General features: G+C 43.8%; 1 protein-coding gene across 9 annotated transcripts in view; it reads left to right on the top strand.

Annotated features, from left to right (window-relative positions):
* Positions 1–26352, top strand: part of DENND2B (DENN domain containing 2B) — a 308156-nt gene that overhangs the window by 14977 nt on the left and 266827 nt on the right. Inside the window, exon 2 of one of the 9 annotated variants that reach the window (XM_073347507.1) lies at positions 25445–25654. The exons of the other annotated variants lie outside the window; for them this stretch is intronic. The gene's annotated coding sequence lies outside the window, so the exon portion shown is untranslated. The remainder of the gene's footprint in view (positions 1–25444; positions 25655–26352) is intronic. 9 annotated transcript variants of the gene reach the window in all.

Raw genomic sequence — 26352 nt, 5'->3', positions numbered from 1 at the left:
TGGTTAGTCTCTAAGGTGCCACAAGTACTCCTTTTCTTTCTCCTGGATTGTTACCAAGTGCTTGCCTCACGAAGGAGCAGGAGGTCACTGCAACCAAAAGAGTAGCTGCAAAATATTACAGGGCTTTCTCATTGTGAGTCCAGTCTTACTACTGAAATGCACTTTTGATCTTGTTATCCAGTCTAAATGTACCAGGGTTCATAGCACAGCTTGTACAGAACATGTCAATAATAATGTTGGAATAACACAATGTTTAGCTGTAGTCCTCTTTTATTATCACATGGGCTTTTTTGGGATCATTCTCCTAATGTCTAGTTCAGAACAGTCTCTTGGTATTTGAGTGTATATAGCCAATGATTAAATCATCCAATAATATCCACCTAGAGTAGTCAAAACTGATGGAAAATAAAGGAAGAAGTTGTGTTGTTAATGTAAATAATTTGGTTCTAGGACTTTTCCTCGAATGAAATAGGAGTGTATTAAATAGTGTTTTAATTAGTGTGTTTTGATTTTTTCAAGATTAACATATAGTCAGTGTGTGGAAATATTCCTAACCTAGACTGGGAATGACAGGATCTCAGATTTAAGAATAGTATTGAGCTGGTGATGTATGTAATTGTGGTGTCGTCATTTGTTTTACGTGTTGATTATCAGGCTACACATCAGATCAGAATTTTCTATTAGTTGGCAGGTTGAATACTGGGAATGGCTTTAATCACATTAATTATTAAAATTCCTTTAGTTTTGAGACTTCAGGAAATTATTGTTGTTATTTAAAGGAAAACTGCAATTCATTAAAATATGATAATCCCTTTGTCTAGTTAACAAAACATGTATGTTGACAATGATTTTTTTTAAATGGATAAACTTCATACAGTAATAGGAATGACTAAAGTAGCAGGAAGCTGCCACGCTTGCTTGTATGGTGACATAGGGCCCAGTTCTGTCATCCTGAAATTGCACTGTTAGCTCCCTTTTAGCAGTCTATTATTTACTTAGCTATATATGGGATCAATTGTGCCTTTAGGGCTGGCGGCATGTTAAAGCCGTCTCTCTTCAGTGGGTGTTCCAGGAGACATTAAGTCTCCCAGGCACAGGGGAGCATGGATGCTGCTTCACATCTTTAAGTTGTACAGCATGCACTCCACTTCTCTGACAGCCAGCTGACAGTGCAGAGGTGGGGAAGGATTATGGCCTTGTTTTCTCCCCACTTCTTTTAGGGTGGCTCGTGCCATTAGCCATGAGCAGCCCTGGTGGTTGGCTTAATGATTGCAATCGTAACTAGGATGGGACACAAGGAGAGAGGCTCCCTTTATCCTTCTCCACCTTTGTGGATGCATGTAGAGTCCAGCCTCAATCCATTCCTCGGAAATTAGAACTAATCACTACAATTTTCCTTTAAATGAGTGACTTTTAAAATGTACAGTATCCTTTTTTTTTTTAAAGGACCCCTTATTAGTGGTGACCCTGTAAACCATTGTGTAATCTGTGGACTTTAATGTGCCATGCCAATCTATCCTGGGTTGAGAAGCCTTGCCAAGGCCTTGATGGAATAGCCTGATTTTATTGTTTTCATTGTGTTCCATAAACATCTAAGACCCGCTGGGAAGAATCACTGGGGCGGCTGGGCCTCCTTTTTTAATTGCTGGTTAAATAAATGTTGCCAGTTTAAAAAAAAAAAAAAAGTTACTTAGGATCTGCGAGTGACGGGAACTGCTGAAGTACGTTTAGCAAGTCGAGCTATTTTTAGGGTTGGGATATTTGAAGAAATGAGGCTAACCCCTTGTAAAGAGGTCAGCTTTCAGTGCATTGAAGGGTCTGCATTTTAACTGTAAAGCATAGCTGAGTTTCCTGCAGTATTTTTTCACTTGATTAGGGGAGAAAGGATGGGCTTTTTGTTAATATACATAGGTGGGAATAAGGGGACCTGAGTTCTATTTCTGGCTGCACTGAAGATTTTCTGTGTGGCTTCTGTAAGAGGCATAATCTTGGTGGGCCTAATTCACCCCTGGGAGAAAAAGCATGACTCCACTGAAGCCCTCAAAAGAATGTATGACAGTAGGGGCTTGGTACTTCAAGATACTGAACCTCTTCTGTGAGGTACTGAGCACCCTTCAGTTGAGGATGAACCCTACTTCAGGGGAAGTGTGGCTGTTCTATACTGGTTTAATATGTGTGATCATGGCCCCAATAACTGTAACACCCTCCAACTTATTCACAGCTAACTAAAGGAGCATGGATAAAATTTTAAAAGTTCCTAAGTGATTTAGGTGCCTAAATCCAATTTTCAGAAGTGACATAGGCACTTAGATCCTAAATCCTCAAAGGTATTTAGGTGTGTAACTCTCATTGATTTCAAGTGAAGGTAGGTGCCTAAATACCTTTGGAGGATCTGGACCTCAGGAGCTTAAGTCTAATGGAAAATCAGTAGGATGTAGGCTCTAAAGTGCCTAAGTCACTTTTGAAAATGCATGACTGGGGTACCTTAGTCACTTAGGAGCTTTTGACAATTTTACCTTTGCTACTAAATTCCATGGGAGAAGCACTTGCTTTTGGTGGTAAAGCTCATGTGTTTGCTCTCTGCTGATGACTGTGGTGTCTCTGTGTATGTGATCACAGTTCATTACACTCAGCATCTTGTGTGGTTAGGCTTTTTTTTTTTTTTTAAGGGGGGAGGGGGACCAAAGCTCCTTGGTCTTACTATGACAGGTTTCAGAGTAACAGCCGTGTTAGTCTGTATTCGCAAAAAGAAAAGGAGTACTTGTGGCACCTTAGAGACTAACCGATTTATTTGAGCATGAGCTTTCATGAGCTACAGCTCACTTCATCAGATGCATGCCGTGGAAACTGCAGCAGACTTTATATATACACAGAGAATATGAAAAAATACCTCCTCCCACCCCATTGTCCAGCTGGTAATAGCTTATCTAAAGTGATCATCAGGTGGGCCATTTCCAGCACAAATCCAGGTTTTCTCACCCTCCACCCCCCAACACAAATTCACTCTCCTGCTGGTGATAGCCCATCCAAAGTGACAACTCTTTACACAATGTGCATGATAATAAAGTTGGGCCATTTCCTGCACAAATCCAGGTTCTCTCACCCCCTCACCCCCCTCCCAAAAACCACACACACAAACTCACTATCCTGCTGGTAGTTTGTGTGTGTATGGGGGTGGGGGGATGTGAGAAAACCTGGATTTGTGCTGGAAATGGCCCACCTTAATTATGCACATTGTAGGGAGAATGGTCACTTTGGATGAGCTATTACCAGCAGGATAGTGAGTTTGTGTGTGTGGTTTTTGGGAGGGGGGTGAGGGGGTGAGAGAACCTGGATTTGTGCAGGAAATGGCCCAACTTTATTATCATGCACATTGTGTAAAGAGTTGTCACTTTGGATGGGCTATCACCAGCAGGAGAGTGAATTTGTGTGGGGGGGTGGAGGGTGAGAAAACCTGGATTTGTGCTGGAAATGGCCCACCTGATGATCACTTTAGATAAGCTATTACCAGCTGGACAATGGGGTGGGAGGAGGTATTTTTTCATATTCTCTGTGTATATATAAAGTCTGCTGCAGTTTCCACGGCATGCATCTGATGAAGTGAGCTGTAGCTCACGAAAGCTCATGCTCAAATTGGTTAGTCTCTAAGGTGCCACAAGTACTCCTTTTCTTTTTGGTCTTACTATGCTATTAGAACTTCCCATATGATCACTGAGCCAAATCAGGTTTCAAACCAAGCTTCTTCAGTAAGTCTTGTCCAATGCAAGCAAAACCAAATTCATTTTACTTTACAAGTTACTTCATTTTCTCATGCCAAATGCCGTGTGTGTTACTTTTGTCTCTCGGTTGTACAGTGTATGTAACTATTGCTTTTCATTTGTTTTGGTCCGCACTTGGGGTTTGGTTGGCAGTGCAGATATTGACAAGTTTGGGGAACTGAAACCAAATATTTACATTCTCAGTTTGGCCCAGTTCTTGAGCTTGTAAATGCTCCCAGTCATATTAAACTTCAGAAAGGTTATTGGAGACCTTGCCAATCTCTGCAGAACAACCCCCTCCCTCCTGCCTTCTCTGACCTGAACTTTCCTGTTTGTGAAGGATTTTTGATTCACTTTTTGGACACAGCTACCTGCTGAGACTTGATGCTCTGCATGCTCACCCTGATCTGATTGTCAGCAGTTCTTTTCCCATATCTTGTTCTTTGTTCCCTTTACACATGGCATTTTTGAAAGCTGCTAATGCTTGCTGAATTGACCTCCATGTTTACTGAAATCCTGCTCATAGATGAGGTGCAGCATAGGTTCTAGGAACACAAGCTTCCCTATATTGCCTTATGCCTCAATCCTAATCCAAAGGGGCTACCTCTAAGTTAGTTCAGTTTCAATTTGAATTCAGTCCTTGGCTTCTCTGTTGAGACTTCAAACAAGGAACAATTGGTACCAACTGTGACGTTAACTTTTTTAAAAAATGTTTAACTTTATTATTATTTGGTTGGTGTCACTCTGGCACTTTGAGTGCAGAAGGTGGGGCCTGCAAGGACTCTAAAAATTAATACTGGCCACTACAGGCTTGTATTAAGCTCCCAAGGTTACAGCTTTTCTCTGACCTTGGATTGGTAGATGCTGCCACCACCCAAGTTCAGAACCCCTTTGAGAGCCCAGAAAGGCGCACTTGGGAATTCCTTCCTGTGGGATACCCTCATGCCCCTTCCGGGGAAGAGCTGAGAAAGAAGAAGGGGGGGGGGGAAAAGGGAGGGGGGGAAATCGGCTGTTGTCACCAGCTAATTAAACAACATGCACAAACCTCTTAGACACACAAATCCAATTCTGTTCTTAAAAAAGATAGAGGCCCATGCACTCTCAGAGGGGCGGATTACATCTATCTGTAATATGTCCTTGATCTCCCTTTCTATTACGGTTTTGGCTTGAGGAGCCATCCGGTAGGGTTGGGCTCTAATTGGGCAAGCATCACCTGTGTCAATGGAGTGGTATGCCCATTCTGTCCATCTTGGGGTGGCTGAAAACATTGGTGTGCAGCTGGTGCACAGCTCCTGGATTTGCTGTCGCTGCTTAAGCCCAAGGGTTATGGAAAGGCTCACCTCTTCTATGCCAGCGTTGCTTTTCCCTTCATAGTAGACTCCTTCAGGCCACTCAGCGTCGTCTCTCTCCTGGGCTGTAAACTGGAGAACTTCGATTTCTCTGGAATAAAAGGGCTTTAGAAGATTAACATGGTGTACTTTGGGTTTTAGGGTAGGGTCTGGGAATGCTATGAGATAATTAACATCTCCCAGGCTCCTTCAGATCATAAATGGCCCCTCCCACAATGCTTCCAACTTACTGGGCTGGAGTGCTTTCAGGATCATGACTTGGTCACCTACTTCATCTCACTATCAACCTCAGCCTGGTCCAGTCCACAGGAGATCCATTTCCTGGACACTGTAGTGCTAATAAGCAATGGTCACATAGACACCACCCTATACCAGAAACCTACTGACCGCTATGCTTACCTACATGCCTCCAGCTTTCATCCAGACCACACCACACGATCCATTGTCTACAGCCAAGCTCTACAATACAACCACATTTGCTCCAACCCCTCAGACAGAGACAAACACCTACAAGATCTCTATCAAGCATTCTTACAACTACATTACCCACCTGCGGAAGTGAAGAAACAGATTGACAGAGCCAGAAGAGTACCCAGAAGTTACCTACAACAGGACAGGCCCAACAAAGAACATAACAGAACGCCACTAGCCATCACCTTCAGCCCCCAACTAAAACCTCTCCAACGGATCATCAAGGATCTACAACCTATCCTGAAGGACGACCTGTCACTCTCACAGATCTTGGGAGACAGGCCGGTCCTTGCTTACAGACAGCCCCCCCAACCTGAAGCAAATACTCACCAACAACCACACAACAAAACCACTACCCCAGGAACTTATCCTTGCAACAAAGCCCGTTGCCAACTGTGTCCACATATCTATTCAGGGGACACCATCATAGGGCCTAATCACATCAGCCACACTATCAGAGGCTCATTCACCTGCACATCTACCAATGTGATATATGCCATCATGTGCCCGCAATGCCCCTCTGCCATGTACATTGGCCAAACCAGACAGTCTCTATGTAAAAGAATAAATGGACACAAATCAGACGTCAAGAATTATAACATTCAAAAACCAGTTGGAGAACACTTCAATCTCTCTGGTCACTCGATTACAGACCTAAAAGTGGCAATTCTTCAACAAAAACCTTCAAAACCAGACTCCAACGAGAGACTGCTGAATTGGAATTAATTTGCAAACTGGACACCATTACATTAGGCTTGAATAAAGACTGGGAGTGGATGTGTCATTACACAAAGTAAAACTATTTCCCCCCCTACTGTTCCTCAGACGTTCTTGTCAACTGCTGGAAATGGCCCACCTTGATTATCACTACAAAAGGTTTTCCCCACCCCGCTCTCCTGCTGGTAATAGCTCACCTTACCTGATCACTCTTGTTACAGTGTGTATGGTAACACCCATTGTTTCATGTTCTCTGTGTATATAAATCTCCCCACTGTATTTTCCACTGCATGCATCCAATGAAGTGAGCTGTAGCGCATGAAAGCTTATGCTCAAATAAATTTGCTAGTCTCTGAGGTGCCACAAGTACTCCTTTTCTACTCCAAAGGAATGCTCTCTGGCATGTTTATCATATCAGGCCCTTTGCTCTTGTTGAGCATCCTGTAGGTTTTCTCGAGCAAAGGCTAGAGTGTCTGTGAGGGTGTTTTGCAGATATGTTACAAAGTCCAAAATGTTAGTTCCTGGAGAAGTTGTAACCATCTCCCATTGCTGCTTCACCAACTGTAATGGCCCCTTAATATCATGGTCATAAACGAGTTCAAAGGGTGAAAATCCCAAACTGGGATGTGGTTCAGTCCTGTAGGCAAAGAGCAACTGCTGCAACACTAGGTCCCAATCATTGGAGTGCTCTTTCATGAATTTACGTATCATGGCCCCCAAAGTCCCATTAAACTTCTCTTCTAGGCTATTTGCTTGATAGTGGTAAGGGATGGCAACCAAGTGGCTCATCCCATGAGCTTCCCAAAGACATTTCATGGTTCCTGCCAGGAAGTTAGTTCCTGAATCCGTAAGGATGTCTGAGGGCCAACCTACCTTGGCAAAAATGTCTGCCAATGCCTGGCTCATGCTTTTAGCCCCGGTGTTGCTTAGAGCTACTGCTTCCGGCCATCGGGTGGCAAAATTCATGAATGTACAGCTTTCCTCTGGGTGTCTTCAGCAAGAGCAAAAGGCCTGGTATGATAAACGTGTTAGAGAGCGTTCGTTCAGAGTAGGTGACCAAGTTCTCGTGTCCAGAAAGGGTTTCCTTGTATACGAGTCCTCCTACAACAAACCTGGACCTATTAGAAGAGCTGAGAGGCGGTGGGTCGCTCCGTGCTGCCATCCACTTTCATCTGCTTCCTGCTCTGCCTGGAACTGCTCCCTTGATGCTGGAGACAGTTCCTCGCTGGGTTGTGGACTTGAGCTTGGTCCCACTGGAAGCGATGCAGGTGATGATGGGGGGGTGGGGTCTCCGTTGACTGTGAACCGCTCTCTGCTGGTGCAGTAGGTGGTATTTCAGGCTCCAGTTGAGCTTCTTGTGCCAGTTTAGCTGCTGCTGTGCAGGTGCAGGTTCCATGGCACCTTTTGGTGCTGGCTCCCCTGACTCTGGTGGGGTTGTAATCACGGGCTCTGGTGCTGACTGCTCTGCAGGTTCCGATCCTTGGGCTAGTTCTGGCTGGGTCCCAGGAACTGGATCTACAATTGTTGCCATAGACTCTGGTCTGGGGGTCTGGTTCCACAACCACTGCCTGGGTCCCCGGGCCTGTGGTATCAGGGGACACAGACTGGGTCCTTGTAGGAGGCTGAGGAATGGAGTTAAGGGTGGAGGCCTGTTTAGTTTAGCTGTGGGTGACCATCCTTTTTGTTAGCCTCACATGGTTGGCTAAGTCTTCTCCCAGCAGCATGGGAATGGGATAATTGTCACAGACTGCAAAAGTCCATATTCCTGACCAGTCCTTGTACTGGACAGGCAACTTGGCTGTAGGCAAGTTAATAGTTTGCCTTAAAGGGTTGCACTGTCACTTGAGCTTCTGTGGAATTTGGTGTCCATCGGGGATTGGTGGATAGCTGACACCTGTGCTCCAGTGTCTCTCCACACAGTAGTCTTTCTCCTGTCCACACTCAGTTTCCCTTTGCTCTGGGGGTATTTGCGAGGCATCTGGACCTGAAGGCGCTCTCTGGGATTCTGGGGTGATGAATTGCAGTCAGCTGGTGCTCTTGGGGCAGTTGGCCTTCACATGCCCCAGCTCATTAAATTTAAAGCATTGCCCAGCTGACTGTGGGCTGGGGCGAGGTGGGTGGTTGGAGAGTAGGATGGTGGGACGAGAGGGCATCTGGGGTCTTCCTAGCTGTGTGGAGGACTCCTCCTTGTGAGGTGAGGCCTTGGACTGACTCCAATGAGGGGGTGTCCTCTCGGGTTGCCCCTTCTGATATCCCCACCAACAGCTACTAGCTTTCTTCTTCTCCTCCACCTCCATCCATTTGGCTCCGATCTCCCCGCCTCGATTACCGTTTTGGGCTTCCCATCTAGGATGTACCTTTCTATTTCCTCAGGAACACCCTCTAAGAACTGCTCCATTTGTATGAGGGGAGACAGATCTTCCAGAAACTTAACGCTTGCTCTTGATATCCAGGCATCCCAATGTTTCACAATGTGGTAGGCGTGTCGGGAAAATGCCACGTCTGGTTTCCACCTTAGGGCTCTGAACCGCCGACGGGAATGCTCTGGGGTTAGCCCCATCATAATTCTGGCCTTTCGTTCAAAAAGTTCGTACTTGTTCATGTGTTCTTTAGGCTTTTCAGTTGCCACCTCTAAGGGTCCACTGAGTAGTGGCCCCAGCTCCACCATATACTGATCTTTGGGATGTTGTACCCAAGGCAGGCCCTTTCAGAATTTTCTAAGAAGGCCTCTGTGTCACTGTCTACCTTGTATGTGGGGAATTTCTTGGAATGGAGAGCGGTTCCTGGAGAAGGACTGTTAGGGTTACCTGGTGGACCCAGCTTAGCTTTTTCCAGCTCTAAGTGCTTCAGCTCTGTCTCTGCTTTTAAGCGCTTTGCCTCCATTTCAATTTTAAAAAGTTCTAGCCTTCCCATTGTCTCTTTTGGCCAGGTGCCCACTCACTTCCTTTTACCTATGCATAGCAGTGAGACTTTTTAACCCTTTACAGGTAGAGCAATTAGAGAACAGCTACTAAGAGGGATTTTTGTAGCTGCTGGCTGGGTGTCCATAAAAGGGAGCATTCCCCCCCCCCCATTTATCACAGTTGTGTGTTTTTGGTTTTTTTTGTTTTTTTTTTTTGGGCCCCCTCCCAAAATGTACTGGATGCTTCACAAACACAAATAAAGACTTGGCCTTATGCAGTTTAAATTGAACATGAGGTCATGGGCAGCTGGTGAACCGGCTGTTGGGGGAGGCTAGCCCCTGGCCACTCCCCTTCTGCCCAAGGCCCCGCCCTTCCATCTCCCTTTTTGTCCCCACTCCACCACAGGAGCCCAGAGCATCCCCACTATGGCTGCTAGCGCCCCCACCCGACCCGGGCTGCCTGGATCGCCAGGCGACTGGGTGGTGCAAGTGCAGAGCCCCTGTGCAGCGAAGTCCCAGTGCCAGGCAGGTAGCATGGCACCGGCCCCAGCCCCAGCCGCAGCCAGCCTGGGCCACGGAAGAGCAGGAAGTGCAGGAGAGGGTCTGAGGGCAGAGTGTGGGCGGGGCCACACCAGGCTGTTTGGGGAGGCTCAATCTCCCCTGGCCCATGCATGAGGTCATAAATAGTGTATCTGTGGTCAGGAAGGGGAGTAGGGTTGCCAGCCCTCCAAGGTTCTCCAGAAGTCTCCAGGAATTAAAGCTTAATCTTTAATTAAAGATTCTGTCATATGATGAAGCCTCTGGGAATACATCCAACCAAAACTGGCAACCCTAATGGGGAGAGGAAACACAAGAATGACAGCAGTTGGATTACATTGTTGCTCATTACTGTATATGCTGAGCTTGATGGTTCTGTTCCCTTGTTTGTTACATTCTCCCACTCCTTTGCTTCTTGTAGGTGAGGGGCAGAAATGAAGTTTGGGGAGGGATTTGAATGAGGTGGATACTTGTTCATGAAGAACTGGATATAAGCCATCAATTCATTTCAAGTAGGACACCAAACACCCCTCAGATTCTGGTAACAACTCTATCATTACTAGAGATAGTGAGAGCCGTAAAGTGTGGATCTGCATGTGTGTTTGTAACTGCCCAAACTTTAGAGGTGTTTGGATTTAGTACAGTCCTTTATAGAAATGGCAAGCTCATACTTGAGTCCAAACTACCCTATTTCAAAGATTGATTCAAGCCCATCTCTTGCGATTGCTGATCAGGGCTGGATTTGAACTGGTAGCTTAGGGACAAAAGGCTTGAGATTTCGAGGCATGTATTATTTCAGTTGAGGTACATGCATCTATCCCAAGCAAGGAGAAATGGTGTAAAAATTAAGACATGCTTGTGTGAGTCAAATACCACTTCAGAGAGCCCATAAACTACAGCCATACAGCTGAGACTTAAATGGATTATGTGCAAACAGAAATGTTCTTCCTGACAGATGGAGGGCACGGTAATTTTTTGTTAGAACTGCAGCCACCCACAAAAGAAATGGGATGTTGTTTAAGTTCAAATGCATGTCACTTAACGTTTATTTAAAGCTGAGATTTAAAAATGCCTGATGTGTGGACATTTAATGCTAGTGCTGGTGCCAACACAGGAAACTGGGTCTTTGAGTTTAAGCATTTAGCATTATTCCCTAACTCCCATGGTATTAAAAATACCCATTGTGTAAAGTTCTGTTACTGTTATTCATGTCAGTATTTTGACAGGGTCACCACACTGAATTAATAGTTTGCATTTTTTTCCCTAAAAAAGGATTAGTTGTCTTCATGGAACATCACAGTCACAGGAGACAGATGCAAACTGACTAGCATCATACAAAATGCCCTATTCTGTCTGGCATTCTAAGTGACTTAGAACAAAGTTCTCAATATTTGATGCAAGTTGCCAGGGAAGATCACTTCTTGCTCTCTTACACTGTTCTTGTGATCAACACACATTTAAGGGGAGAACTTTATGAAGTTCTGTAAGCAAACTTTCCAGAAAAGCACTCCCTGCATTGGTCTGAAAAATGCTTCATGTCAAGAGATGTAACTGGCAAAATGTCTCCTGACATTTTTTGATACCACATTGTTACTTCTTTGAGGGAGTGAAAATGGTTCTTCTAAGACAGGGTAAAAAGAATGAAAAGTTCCAATGATTTTGAACTTTTGTTCTGGTGGAAGTGCTTAGAGTTGAGGTCACTTTAAAAATAACAGTAGCTGAAGAAAAGAAAAGGAGTACTTGTGGCACCTTAGAGACTAACAAATTTAATGTCCTGGTTTTTCCACGTGCTAGAGAAAAGTTGGTCATTCAGAGTCTGTGTATGTGTGTGGGAATGCTCATTTGGGGTTATGAAACTAAATGTTGGGGGGATTTATGGTGTCTCATCTCGTTATTCTGCTGTAGGGCTAAAAGCTGCTGTCAGTTGCTATTGTTCCATTGATCAAGAATATCGCTTTCGAGTTATGTCAGGTCAGCTGAGGCTTGAAGTGCTGGGACAATGAAGTTGCTTCCCAAATCTCCTGTGTGACAGTAGAAATCATTGTCTGTGAATTGTCAGACATGGTGACTTCCACTGCCAGGGAACAGATTTGGGAGCAATTTCACTGCAGCGTGTACTTACCACGTAAAGATCTAGGGTATTACATGTGTTGACCTTGGTTTGTGGACAGTGAGTTTGGGTGGGATGGGAAACCATGCCTGTGTAAGAAATGCACAATTCAGAAAGGAGGTGAGATCCAACTGAAAAGGGACATTGGTAGGGCAAAAAGGAAAAAGGCTTAAAAACTGTCTCAAAAAATAACAAGTTACCCAGGTTTTATGTGACTATTTTCTTAACTAATAGAATTCTTACAACCACCATGGCATCTGCTGCCTGCAAATACACCGTATGAGCCTCCAGGTTTGCATGTTTATTTCTTTTTCAGTATATTACAGATTTGCCCATCACCCTATCTCCAGAAGAATTGGGTGAATAATATTCATTAAGTATTTCATTTTTTTTTTTGCAATATCTTTCTCAAAAAGGATTCCACACATTTTTTTTTTCACCGTTTGCCCACCTCTGGCTAATGGACAAGTCCAAATCAGACCAAACTGAATGTAATTAAAACTAACAAAACAGCCTGTTCTCCTGACACATACCCCAGCCTGCCCTGAATAGACAGATTGGCTTTACGCTGTGCCTGAGGGTTCGCAAACAAGGGCTTTGGTGGACCAATGAGAGAAATGAATTCTAGAGCCAAGGGACCTCTGGTGAAAATGCTGGCACCACAGACCCTTCCATTTAAATGTAACTGTGCATTGGCTGAACTCAAGTGTTGTGGAGCTGCGTGTCGAGAAAAATGGTCTAGATCTAAGTCAGGTAGCTAGATCCCAAAGCTCAGAGAGTTTAAAAACACTGACAATACCCTCAATTGCTCTTAGAAGCATATATGAAACCAGAGCTGTCTCTGGAGCACTCAGACGCTGTCTCTTGCGAATCTCACTAAGAGATTGGGCTGCCATGTCATGTACTATTTGACACTTCCAACAGGTTTTTTAAGGGTAGCCCCCATCCTGCCCCATGTTGTGTTGAAGAACAAGATTGTTGTCTCTTGAGCTGCTATGTTTTTCTGAGAGAGAGGGCATAACAAATTTTTTTTTTAATTTCCCTTTAAAAAAATAAAATAAAAAACATCAGTATTGTGCCTGGCACAAGGAGAAAGTTATGGTTGACAAAGAAAAATAGTCAATGTTACAGTATTTTCCATACACTTATCTGTTGCTGCTCTGAGAGTAGATCAAAATTGTTTGACTAGCATTGATGGTTTAATATATTCTCAGACTGAGAGTGACCCATATGACCTCTAAGGTCTTGGATATATATCAGGTGGGTTATAGAAATTACTTTCCTCTCCATTTTCCTGCCTCTACTCTTCCTACCAGGCATCTCATAATGTTCTCGACGGGCAGATTTTTGCTGTCTTCCTGTAAAGCGAAGGGTTTGTTTGGAAGGTCCTGCTGCTCAGGAACTGGCATGGTCACACTACCTGAGGGATTTCCTTTGTCCCTCCTCAGTCCAGCTCAGGGCACAGTTGCTGTTACTGGGTAATTTATCAGTGTACAACTGAGGAATTGTCAGAGTCCAGGATAATGCCTGTGTAGGTGGCTTGCCATTGCGTGCAGTCTGATGCATTCCAAAGTCAAAAGTGTTGCTCTTCATAGTATCTCTTTGAGCCAGGGATAAAGGCAGGAGTGATTCCACGGGGGTGGTTTAAAGTTAAACAAGGCCCAGGTCCAACAAAACATTAGGGCTCTTTGTACAGGCTCTTCTTTTTAGCCTTTCTGTGAGGCCTCTTGCCTCCTTCCCTCCTTGATCTTCCCCTCACCACTTCATACCCAGACAGCAGGCTTTAATAAACTTTGCGTCACTGCCTCCTGATGCGCTTCCTTTGGATCTGGAGCTGCTGCACATGTGGGACCTGTGTCCCAGGGATTTGATTTAAACTTATCCTTGTTTAACAGTACCCAAGAGGGGGATAAATGGAACCAGAAGCAGGGAAATTGCCCCATCCACCAATGAACATTGAATTGAGTAATCCTTGATTTACACTCTCTGGTTCTGGGTATTTGGACAGGCCAGCACCATTGTACAACCCTTTTAAAATCATTTGTAGTGAGAAAATTCGCACTGGTGGCATGTCCTTCTGCTCCCACTTAATATACTGTAACGTATGAATGACCTGTTGCTTCACACGATAAACTGGTGGTTACTGTGGGCTTGCTCGGATACTCTGTAGGTAAAGCATTTCAGTGGTTACAGGATACTTAAGAGAGAGAGAACAGTAAGTAAGGTCACAACCACATGGCCATTTTTCTAGTGTTCATAATCCCGCTTGGCGCTTCATGCTTACTGGAAGGCCAGGAGAAATATCAGACTATAAATTGAACATTGAAGCCAGTGTCACAAGAGAGTCAGTCAGGACTCAACATGAAGTCTGGCTTTGCTTGCTAATGAGTTCCCTCACAGATACTCAACTTGTGAGTCAGGGAGCTAGCAGAGAAGCTGGTGAATGTGGAATTAAGACATGGTCTCCCAAATGAAACCATGAGAGAGCCAGGGAAATCTGAAGAATCTGTGCTCTGGAACCATCTGAACCTTGATGGGAGGGAAACAATACTGAGTGAGGGAGAAATGTTGAGAGAAATGCTTGTCCATCCTTCAGCCTCCAAGAGAGAATACATCTTAGAAAGGACATAAGTATGTGGTTGGGGGCAGGAGGAGAGGGGAAAACAGACTGGAGGATGATCGTGCACAGTAATAAGTATGCGAATAGAAACATTGCTTCTCTAGTCTGGTCTCTAATTATTGCAATCTATAAGAGACCCTGGAAAATTTACCTTTTCACTAAGGGGGAAATGAAATGAATTATTGTCTGAAGTTTAACTTTTAGCCAATTTTAATCCCTTTTAAGCAGTGTACATAATAATGCACATAGAGTATGGGCTGGGCAATGTGTGCCCAGAGACGCTGGAGCGATTCTGATCGCCGTCACACTAATGTAAATCTTGAGTAACTCTGAGTTGCTGCAGATTCTCACAGGTATAACTAAGAACAGAAGCTGCCTTGCTATTTGTTGGAAGTATTTACGTATGTGTCTCCTACATAGAGACACATACGTAAATACCTGAATTCCTGGGCTGGAGCTTATTGGGAAAGTATCCTGCTCACAGAGCAAAGAGTGCAGTGACGTATACGTAAGATTAAAATCTGCATTAAGTTTTGGGGACTCAGCCTGTGTATAATGACAAAACACCAGGATTTCAGGCTGGGCAGCCAGTACCTGCTGTCTTTGGCTTGAACTAGCATCTCCATTTCTCTCTCCTGTATGCTGTAGAGAAATAAGTTGGCAACCACTGCAGCTGGCCCAGCCTACATAAACATATAGGCTGGAGGGCACTTGGGGAAAGACCACACAAGCTCAGCATGATTTGGACCATGTGATTATCACCAAATACAGATGGTGGCTACCCAGCTGCTGCCCACGACTCAACACTTCACTAACTTCATTATGTAAAGTTTCTTTTCAGGTTGTTTTTAGGCTCAGCAGTGTGCTCTTTTTCCATTTAGCAAAAGAGTAAAAGGAGAGTGTCTTTCTAGATATTCGTAAGAGATTTTTATGGAGGCCTAGTGTGACCTTGAATAGTCTTTAGATGTTCGGTTTGAGACTGATTCAAAACCCTTTGACGTCAATGGGAGTCTTTTTGCTGGATCAGACTCTTTAAGAATAACAAAGGGATTTACTTCCACAGGTAAATCTCAAACACTGAAAAGCTGTAGGTTCTACCGTTGGATATGATAGTCCCACTTTTAACAGGCGGGACCTAGATCTAAAAGGGGGTACATTATTTTCATCTCTGGACTTATTTGAATTTTATAACCCTTACATTTAGGGCCTCTGAAATAGGTTAGGTGGAAGTAGGGTAAATGATAGAGAAAATGAAATAGTAATAATATGTTGCCAATTATAGTGTCTTACATCAAAGCACTTTACAAAACATTAATTAATTAAAGTATCACAACACCTCTGTGTAGGGAAGTATCATTATCTGAACTCTCTACATAGCCCTAACTTGGCTAGGTCCCATTTACTTAGAAGACCACCTCTCAGTGTCTGAGTTACCATACGATCCGTAGACATCTGGAATACTGCAGCCAATAGTGAGATTTTCAAAGCTACCTAGGAGACTTGGATACTCAGCTCCTGTTAAAGTCAATGGGAATTGGGTGTCTAAATTGACTAGATAAACTGAGATTTTTAAATCAAAGTGAGATTCACCTCTATAGTTCCTAGAGGTGAGCTGGGCTCCTCTTTTCAGGAAGAAGATTCATTAGAGTGAGTATTAAAAGCAAAAGTCATGACTTAGTTTTTAATCTTTAACCTAATCCCCCTCTCTTCATATAGCCCTGTACTAAATTATATGTTCAGTAATTTATTGTTCTGCTTGTACTTTGCAATAAAAATATTTACTTCCCTGTATAAATCTCTGCTGAAGCAGAAACTTGCATATTGCTTCAAATAGCTTTAGCCTAAAGAAGCTCCTTCCTTGTTATAAGTATTTATCCCAAGGCCCGAATTTCAATCAGAAGAAAACCACTTTGTTTTGTTTTTCAGTGTCTTCATTCTCTAATCCATCTGATTTCCCTGCGGTGTGAACGCTCACCCAGAAAGAACAGTTCATTTATCCTTACAGCCGAAGGAACCTTTTTCCTAAAAGCAGAAGTTATCTATTGTATTGTTCTTAAAAATATACAAACCATGGGAAGTGAATATTAGGAAGTGACTGAAATTTCATTCAGGATGTATTTATACTATGAATTAGACTCCTTTCAATATCTTTGCCCCTTGAGACAAAGACAACATATTTTTGTTAAGCTCTGTATTTCTTAAAAAAATGAAATCTTACCCCGTGTTTGTTAAACTAACAAAGGAAATGCAGTTGGAAGGGCACCAGACTGGGAATCTCCTGGGTTCTGTTCCCTGCTCTGCCATTGACTCACTGTGAGGCTTTGGGCAAGTCATTTAACTTCTCTGTGCCTCAGTTTCACTCCTGTAAAATGGGGACGAGTGCTTAGCCTCTTTTGTAAAATCATTTTGAGATCTACAAATAAAGCACTGTGGAAGGAGCTAAGTATTTTTGATAAGTATTGTGGGTTCATTCTGATGTATGCTTCCATGGTTTGCTCTCACTTTCTCAAACTGGCGAGGACTAGAGGCCTTAAACTGCACCTGTGAAGTTAATGGGAGTTTTGCCATTGTATTAAATGAGCTCAGCATCAAGCTCTAGGAGAGCAGTTGAGGTGGAGAGCTCTGCGGTGACCTGTGTGGCCAAGCAAAGAGAGGCACTGATACCCTGTCATAAATATAAAGGGAAGGGTAAACCCCTTTGAAATCCCTCCTGGCCAGGGGAAAGCTCCTCTCACCTGTAAAGGGTTAAGAAGCTAAAGGTAACCTCGCTGGCACCTGACCAAAATGACCAATGAGGAGACAAGATACTTTCAAAAGCTGGGAGGAGGGAGAGAAACAAAGGGTCTGTGTCTGTCTGTAGTCGTCTTGGCCAGGGACAGAACAGGAATGGAGTCTTAGAACTTTTAGTAAGTAATCTAGCTAGGTATGTGTTAGATTATGATTTCTTTAAATGGCTGAGAAAAGAATTGTGCTGAATAGAATAACTATTTCTGTCTGTGTATCTTTTTTGTAACTTAAGGTTTTGCCTAGAGGGGTTCTCTATGTTTTTGAATCTAATTACCCTGTAAGATATCTACCATCCTGATTTTACAGGGGGGGATTTCTTTATTTCTATTTACTTCTATTTTTTATTAAAAGTCTTCTTGTAAAACACTGAATGCTTTTTCATTGTTCTCAGATCCAAGGGTTTGGGTCTGTGGTCACCTATGCAAATTGGTGAGGCTTTTTATCCAACATTTCCTAGGAAAGGGGTGGTGCAAGTGTTGGGAGGATTGTTCATTGTTCTTAAGATCCAAGGGTCTGGGTCTGTAGTCACCTAGGCAAATTGGTGAGGCTTTTTACCAAACCTTGTCCAGGAAGTGGGGTGCAAGGTTTTGGGAAGTATTTTGGGGGGAAGGACGCATCCAAACAGCTCTTCCCCAGTAACCAGTATTAGTTTGGTGGTGGTAGCGGCCAGTCCAAGGATAACGGGTGTAATATTTTGTACCTTGGGGAAGTTTTGACCTAAGCTGGTAAAGATAAGCTTAGGAGGTTTTTCATGCAGGTCCCCACATCTGTACCCTAGAGTTCAGAGTGGGGGAGGAACCGTGACATACCCAAAGGAAGACCAGCCACCCTTCTCAGCTGAAGGTCCTTGAAGGAGGGGTAGTGGTGATGTGACATGTGGGATCCTCCAATGAGTACCCACCCCAAGTGGCTGAAACAGTTGTTTCCCAAAGTACCTGATAATTCACCTAGGACCAATTTTTGCACCCACATTAAAAGCTCTGAAACAGGCCTTTATGATGGGATGCTGACAGGCCTGTACGTGTAGAGCAGCAGAAAGGGTGCCGTTGTAATCATTTGTGGTGCATCAAGAGTTATGGATTTTGTTCATTGGTCACCGAACACTTCTCATAGACCGGTTAATTGTACCTGCCCTACTTTTTACATGGCTAAATTTTAATTTCACACATATAGAGCGAGAGGGCCTTATGTATCCTGTCTGAATATCTATTTCACTGCTTTATTAAATATATTCATCTGCATGATGATCTCCTGATAGGAAACTGCACATCAGTTAGAAAGTTTTTGCTTTCAGCCTCATTTGCGTTTTTAGATGTAAAGTTCTCTTCAAGGCCCATCAGATCACTTCGCCGTTTCCCAGATTTTGTAGGAGTCATTTGTTTTGTTATTTTTGTACTTTTACTATTGTGCTTGACTTGCTGCAATGACTTCATTTCCACATTGTAAGAGTAGCTAAAATCTTACCAAGCTATGTTTTCGCACTGTGGAAACGCATCTTATTCAGGGTCAACTTCCTGATCAGCCTGGATAAAACAGAGATAAAAAGAGGACAATGAAGAGCAAGCTAAGATAATTGTATCAAGCCCCATAGCCCTCCTTTGTTTTTTTTGTTTGTTAGCTTTTTGTTTTAAGAAGCCTTTTTACTAAGGAACTGAGCACTCTGGGGCAAAGCATCCCCCTCCACTCTGCTTGGTGAAAGGACTGAAAACCTGGCAGATGTGGGCTGGGATGGAAAGGGTAGGAAAGCAGGCAGCATTGTGTGGATTGTCATCCCTCCCTTCCCTGACCTTTTTGGAAGCTTCTCCGTCAATGTTCCGTAAGTGAGAGATGGGGAAGGTGGGGCTGGGGCAGAGGATTGCCAGCAAAGTTCATCCTACCTACTAAACGTCTGTTCAGGGCCAGCACAGAACTTTTAGTCACACTAACCAGACCTTCCCATTTCCCCTTGGCACTTTCCTACCTTATGGTGGGAGATTGACTAGGCTGGAGCCACATTGGTGCAGCAGTTCTCAAAGAGCCAATATCTCTTCTGGTGAAAAGGGGATATTCTTAAAGGGGCAGAAACCCTTGAAAGCTGTCCTAGTTTGTGGAAAGGGTGATTGGCAGGAGCTATGTTGGCACAGTGGCTCTTGGCCTGGCTGTTGTCCCTGTTAGGGTTGGAGGAGGCCTGACAGAGTCATCCCTGAAAATTCTCTGCATCCTAGGCAGCAGTCTATAAGACCTATCCCTAGCACTGGCTCACTGCATACAGACCAGGCCAAATGCCAACTGTATAGTGCAAAACCCCCCTCCGTCCTCTGAGTCAAAAAAGCATTGCAGAAAGTTTGACTTTCTTTTGTATTTTGTAATGGATGGTGTTGAAATAGGGAAAATGAAGTTTTAATCTTGAGCTATATAAATATTTGACAGGTTTCAGAGTAACAGCCGTGTTAGTCTGTATTCGCAAAAAGAAAAGGAGGACTTGTGGCAATTTGAATTTGAATTATCCTAGAAAAATGCAAGTGCCCCGGAATGGATACAAAACAATGAAAACATGTTTCTAAGAAGGGCTAGAGAAACAGCCAAATAAAACAAGGTTAAATGCCTTGGGAAAATGAAGCCAGGTCTTCCCAGTATTTCTGGTTTTCCCATTGAGAAACTTGAGCCATTGATGGTTTTCCGCAGGAAGTGCGGTAGCAACCTGTGACATGAAATATAAGGGTGAGGATTTTTTCCACAGTTAATACTTTCCTTTAGTCTGGCTTTAGATCCTGGTGTTTATCCTTCCCTAAGTGAGAAGGAAGCCCCTCAGCACTGTTCACACGAGAGTGCAGCTGTACAAAAGCTAATGCTCTATGTTTCTGCTCCTTATACTCATGAGGGAATTCTGCGCCCCCAAATTAAAAATTCTGCACAGAATATTTGTGAAAATAATGCAATATAATCACTCTGATTTCAATTATTTTGGTAATTTATTTAAACTACAATACAATGGATGGAGAATGGGAGTGGGGAGCATTGGAGGAAATCCCCACCCCCCCTTGCCTAATAGTAATGTAGCTCCATTTGACCCTTTATTTTTAGCTATTATTCAACAAATATATGCAGCCATATGCTCAGTGTTACATCATCACTGAAGAGCAAGTGAGGATGGGGGAATCAAACTCGCAATTTATATTGGCTACTGACCATCTCCAGAAACAGTTAATGGAGCACATTTTGATAGGAAATGTTTTCAGTCCAAAAATTTAGACCAGTTCTAATCGCTAAAGCATCATAAGTATTTATAAGGCCATACTGTCCTTTACACCACTATGGCAATGTAAAGGAGCCTTAAAACTTTCACACCAGTTTTATACTTCTGGGGGAATTCACAAAGACAATGGGAACAATTCACTAAGCAGGCAGGCTGCTGCGTTCTGCTCTGCCTGAGGGGACAGAGCCTGCCCCACGCCTACCTCCTTAAAAACACCCCAAAACCCTGCCCCTCCATACCAAGCATGCTGCAGTAGTGTGTGTGAGAGGGACAGTCAGTCTCTGTCTGTCTCTCTCTCTCTCCCCCTCCCTCCACGCACAACTGCCCATCCCCCCTCCCATTCCAGCAGTGATTTATGTCTCTACAGGCTGCTCCAGGCGCTCAAACCAGCCTGTCTGCACTGCTAGGGACGGGCGCTTGACCACTCTTGCGGCTTCCCTTTGTTTCCCCATCAGAAGTCATTTTTCTTCAGGGGACACGAATTCTGCACATGCTTGATGGGGCAGAATTCCCTCAGGAGCAGTAGAATTTACCCAGGACGTTGTTCCTTGTTGGGAGTAGCTGCATTAAAGAAAAAGATGCTGCTGGATGGGGGCATGTCTGCACTTACAGCGCTGCACTGGTGAAGCTGCACCATGGTAGCACTTAGCGAAAACGCTACCTACATTGACAGAAGAATTTCTCCAGTCGGTGAAGGTATTGCACCTCTCTGAGTGGTGGTAGCTAGCTCGCCAGGAGAAGCCCTCCCATCAACGTAGCACTGTCTATATTGTGGGTTAGGCTGGTATAACTACGTTGCCGTGAGGTATGGATATTCCACACCCCCAAGCGACAGAGGTATAACAACATCTTTTGCAGTGCAGGCTAGAGATAAATGTGTAAATGACTGTGTACAGTGCTGTTACCTAACAAACGGCCACATCCTGCAGTCTGTAGGCAGTGATTTCAATGAGAGTTTAGCCTTTATAAGCACTGATGGCCCATTTCGCCACTCGTCCGAGCCTTGTACACTTATTTACTACAGTGAGTACCAACAGGTGTAAAATGCTACCACTTCATAATGGTAGCATTTCACACCCATTTTGCATTGATGTAAATGACTGCAGCAGAGAATCTAGCCCTGAATAAGGATAGCCCATACCCAGGCCAAAGACTTGACCTAGAGTGGACAGCAGATGATGTGTGTTGTGTGAGAAGCTGTGGGCTATTTTGTGCAGGATTCTGTAAACATTTCTTGAGCTAAGCAGGATTGGGTGGGTTCACTATATGGACAGAAGTCCTCCAAGGCACATGGAGGTGCTGAAGGAAGTGGTGCTGGTGATTCTTAGGCTTTCTACGCTACCGCAGTAAATCGACCTACGCAATGCAACTCCAGCTTCGTGAATAACATAGCTGGAGTCAATGTAACTTAGGTCAAGTTACCGCGGGGTCTACACCATGGGGGGTCGACAGGAGAAACTCTCCCATTGACTTACCTTACTCTTCTCGTCGAGGGTAGAGTACAGGGGTCGACTGGAGAACGATCTGCTGTTGATTTGGTGGGTCTTTACTAGACGAGCTAAATCAACTGCCAGTGGATCGATCTCAGAGCATCGATACCAGCTGTAGTGTAGACCTTCCCTAAGCCTACACTAAGCAGCTTTTAGCAACTGGGCTGTGTCGCTACAGCCATGCTGCTAAAAGTCACGCAGTGTAGCTGCTGTTTGTTGACTCTCCTGCCGACAAAAAACATCCACCCCCAATGAGCAGCGTTTGTGTTGTCGGCAGGAGAGCGCTCCTGCCGACAACATGCTGTTCACACTGGCACTTGTCACAGCAAAACTTTTGTCTTTCGGGGGTGGGGGGGAAACACCTCTGAAAGACACAAGTTTTTTATCATTCAATTGCCTGTGTAGACATAGCCTGAGTCAGGGCTAAGCTCGCGGCTCATCATGGAGCTAAGGGCACTGTGCTGGGTAGAGACACAGTTGTTCAAATGAGATATAAAGCAGGGACTGGTCATTCACAATGATTAAGGCCCTAGATGTGCTTTTATTCTGAATATTTGTAATTCTTTTAGATTTAACAGTAATTAATGAAGTCCCAGGCACCCTGATAATTATTAGTCTTACTGGAATGAAATAATGACTGCCCAGAAGCATTCAAATGTCATCTGTGGATAACAGACTCGGCCTGCCAGCAGCATTAAACAATCATAAACGTTCACCAATTAACTTAGCTAGTGAATCAAACAGAGAAGCTCCTTTCCACCCTCACTAGCTCCTCCCAAATCCTGTCAAACTAAAGCCTTTTTAAGCATGCCCAGAAAGTTATCAGATTTAGGGTATTTTGGACCGACAGTCCGTGAAGCTCAGTGTGCTATCCCAATTCTGCTTTGGATAATTACACTTTTACCTCTTCAAATGTCCTGTTTCTTCAAGAGGTACAGTAGTATCCTTCATTCTAAGCCCTCTCTGGTTCTCTAGCATTGCTGTGTACTGTTAAATGGCTGCTGTACTTCACCCCAGAGAAGGCTGTATTTCAGCAGTGGTTGAAGCATTCTCTATATGTGCAACCCTGACTTCATAAGGGTATTGCAGGGCTTAGTTAATAATTTGTAAAATGCTTTGAGATCCTTACTTGAAAGGTGTAATATGACTGCCAAGTATTCTTAACTGAATTATGAAATAATAAATGTGTCCTTTGTGTTTTGAATTCTTACTGCACATCAGTATAAGTAATAATAATACCCAGCTCTGATATAGCACATTTCATCAGTAGGCCTCAAAGGGCTTGACAAGGGAGGGCAGTATCATTAGAGTGGAACATTTTCAACTAAATGAAGTAGTGTTGACATATGTTGTTTTGCAGAGATGTATGGGTTTTGACACAGGTTTGTCAGGAAGGGGTTTTGAGGTGCAGGGCTCTATGGCCAGTTCTAATGTGAAAGTAAGAGGGAGGGACCTGAATCAAAAAGCTCACGTTTTGATCTGAAATTGGCAACTTAGACACTATTCAATTTCACACAAATGTTTGAGAGGTTTATGTTTCATTTCAATGTGAAACAAACACACACACACAAATTCTGAAACCTCAAAAGTTGCGACAAATCAGACTTGTCATCGTCTAGTCAGGTCTAACCATTATCTCCATAATTCTATCATCCATTTTACAGATGAAGAAACTGAGGCACAGAGAGGAGAAATAACTTGCCCAAGGTCACCCAGTGGTCCAGTAGCAGAGCTGGACTCCCAGGTTCCCTGAGTCCTAATTCAGTGCTCCATCTATTGGGCCACTCTGCCTCCCAGTTTAGTACAACATTAAAACAGTTTCCCAAGTAGCTGATTTCACCACTTCTACATTGACCCTATCAGTTTCTTCACAAATCAGAGGTGCCAACTTTCTGACATGTTGGGGGTTCTCCCCTCTGGCTCCACTCCAGTCCCTGCCCCCGCCCTGCCTCTTCCTGCCCTGTTGCACCCCACCCTCACCTCCCACCTCCCCCGCAGCATATCCTGCATGCCATGGAACAGCTGATCGCGGTGGGTGGGAGGTGCTGGGCGGGGACGGGGAGGTGCTGATCAGTGTGGCCACCGGTAGGCAGGGGAAATGGGGGGAGGAGGAGGAGCTGGTCAGAGGGGATGCTGAGTACCCACCATTTTTCCCCCCTTGTGGGTGCTCCAGCGCCTATGCCAGAATTTAACATTTCATTAAAAACAAATGTTTCTAAGTGTGGCCCTGTCCAAGGCTGATTTTCTTGAGTCTGCAGACAAACAATAGCTGTGAATTTTGTCCATTCAAAGAAAAGGTGTGGTAAGGCTGTAGTCTAATGTTAAGAGTTTCAGTGGCAATATTGTTAGCTGTTTCATTGCTGATCATTGTGCACAATCACCCAACTATTCTGGTATTTTGGGAGGAGTTTGGGATTGTGGGTATATACTATGGAAATATGGTACCACTAAACTTTTTTTTTTTTTAACCAAATTGATCGCTATTTCTTTTTGGCAATCCACAGGAAAACTAAATCATTGTATTTGTTATGACATTAGAGAAGGGGTGTCAAGAAAATACTTTAATATGCCTACAGCTGTATGGATTTTCTTTTGCAGTTTCTGAAAATAGTGGGCTAGCCAAGTAAATTTGTGCTGCCCTATTCTGTTATCTTTCCTTAGATGATTCTAGAAGATGACGTTTCCTCTGCAAGTCTCTGCTGTTTATGAAGTGAAAACGTATTATTCCCTTCAATTCAAACAGGGCCTCCCTCTAACAAACAGAGATTCAGTGCCCCATTTATTGACTTGACATTTTGTTTTATCATTCCAGTTTACAGAGTAGTCTCTGGAGGTTTGCAAAGTATGCATGAGTAAGAGAGAGAAATGTGCTCCTATTTTTTGTTGGGAACATAGGGGATTTCTGCTTGGAAGCAAACACGGCTGTCCATCTAGATCCATTTTCCTTGTTTCAATTAGCCAGGTCAGCTGTGGCGTCCCACAATACTTTTCTCCCCAAGTACTCATTGCCACATCACGCCCATATTCTTCATAGATATATGAATGTGGCATAACTAAGTTGTATTTGATGCAAGATGCATCTTGAGAGATATCATTGGAAAGGTTATGATTTACCAAATATTATTATACTATCCTATGTATCATTGCAGTATCTGAAGTTAGGAATATAAGATCTGTATCAATTGCAAAAGTGTTTGCATCTGCGAAATGCCCACCAGTAGGGCATTGCCCACAGTAGGCAATCAGCATGAATGGGTCATGAGGAAGGACAATAAGACTTTGAAGATACTACTCTCCCACCTTCCTGAGAAGCTTCCTGGGTTGCTGCTTTGACACTACAGGGTGAGGTGATCATGTCACCTGGTACTAGACCCCCATGTTGGGCTTTCAGTATATTTCCATTAAGAGGGGGTATGGGGGTCAGCCTGCAAAAGAAAAGATGCCCATCATATATAAATTCTATTTAAGGCTGGAGAGTGAGTTAATCATGGTCACCAGTTCTTCAAGGAATCACTGGCCAGGATGACTGCTGGAAACACCTAAGACTGATCTGGGGAGAAGGTCTGGGACCCAGGCTGAGAAAGGTCAGCCTGTGAAGGATGTACCTGGAGATTTAAGCTGCAAGCAGTGCAGTTTACCTTCAAGAAACTCTGCAACCTGCATAAAACAACATTTAGGGTGAGAAATTACTATTTGTAGCCAATTTCCTTTATGTATTAAGCCTAGTTTGTGTGTCTTGTTTTATTTGCTCAGTAATCTGCTTTGATCTGTTTGCTATCCCTTATAATCACTTAAAATCTGTCTTTTGTAGTTAATAAACTTGTTTTTTCTTTAAACCAGTTTGTACAATTCATATCTGGGCGGGGCAAAAAGCTGGGCTTATCTCCCTCCACATTGAGAGAGGGGGGTAATTTTTATGAGCTTGTGCTGTACAGATGTCTCTATACAGAGCAAGACAATATTATTTTAGGTTTACACCCCAAAGGAGGTGTGTACGTGAGTGCTGGGTAAATCCCTGAGCTGAATCCTCTCTCACACAGCTGATTTCAGTCTCTGTCTGCAGCTGGGTGTGGCCTTACCTGTGTTTGTGTACGCTAGAGAAGGCTTGAGGGCCTGACACAGCAAGGACAGGGTGAGGAAGCCCAGGCTGGTGGAACAGGGGGGCTTAGTGGGATCCCAGTATATCAGGTGGCATTCTGGGTGGGGGTGATCCAACCCATCACACACATCATATTCCTTCAGTGGTTTATATCTATACCAACCTTTAGTAGCTTACTCCATAGTGTTATGTTCTTGTTTGCTTACAACTCCATTTACAAAGAAGTCTCTCTAGATTTCTTTACCAACTGGCCTATAGCTGCTACTTATTTTATTAC

This window comes from Lepidochelys kempii, chromosome 6 (assembly GCF_965140265.1).
Source record: "Lepidochelys kempii isolate rLepKem1 chromosome 6, rLepKem1.hap2, whole genome shotgun sequence".
NCBI classification, from domain to species: domain Eukaryota; kingdom Metazoa; phylum Chordata; order Testudines; family Cheloniidae; genus Lepidochelys; species Lepidochelys kempii.
This window is presented reverse-complemented; position numbering and strand designations above follow the sequence as displayed.